The sequence below is a fragment of the Cephus cinctus genome, unplaced genomic scaffold (assembly GCF_000341935.2).
Source record: "Cephus cinctus unplaced genomic scaffold, Ccin1 Ccin1_scaffold0091, whole genome shotgun sequence".
Taxonomy (NCBI): Eukaryota; Metazoa; Arthropoda; class Insecta; order Hymenoptera; family Cephidae; genus Cephus; species Cephus cinctus.
Window position 1 is genome coordinate 14861 of NW_014332830.1, and position 497 is coordinate 15357.

Here is a 497-nt window from a genome sequence, read left to right on the forward strand (position 1 = left end):
TGGAACTCCCGTACCACCCTTAGACTCCAAGAGTCATTGATCTGCTGCTACCGTCTCTCTCTCTCTCTCTCTCTCTCTCTCTCTCTCTCTCTTGGTTCTCTTATTTTTTCTTTTCTTTTCTGCTTCGTCACTTCCCACGGACTTCCACGCGTCTCCTCGCCTCCGGAGTTTAGATAGGTGCTGCCTTATCCGTTGTACTTAAATCGAGGCACGAGACAGATGGCGCGCGTGCGCCTAGTGCCAACACGCGGACCCCAATCGGTTCCTGTTCCGGCGTCCGACTGGACGCAAAGTGCTTCTTCTCTCTCGTCGAAGCCTCGCCGATCTCTGCTCGTAAAGAGACGTCAGGATCCTCCCGAGGGTCGCCGGCAGGGGCACCCACCGAATGTTTTTGCACTTTTCAAGCTAAGCAGCCAGGACGCCCGAACGAAGAGCGCCGAGGTCAGGCCAGGTGTGCAGGCGGCTACTTCCGGTCCTAGGAAAGCGCTCCGACCCTT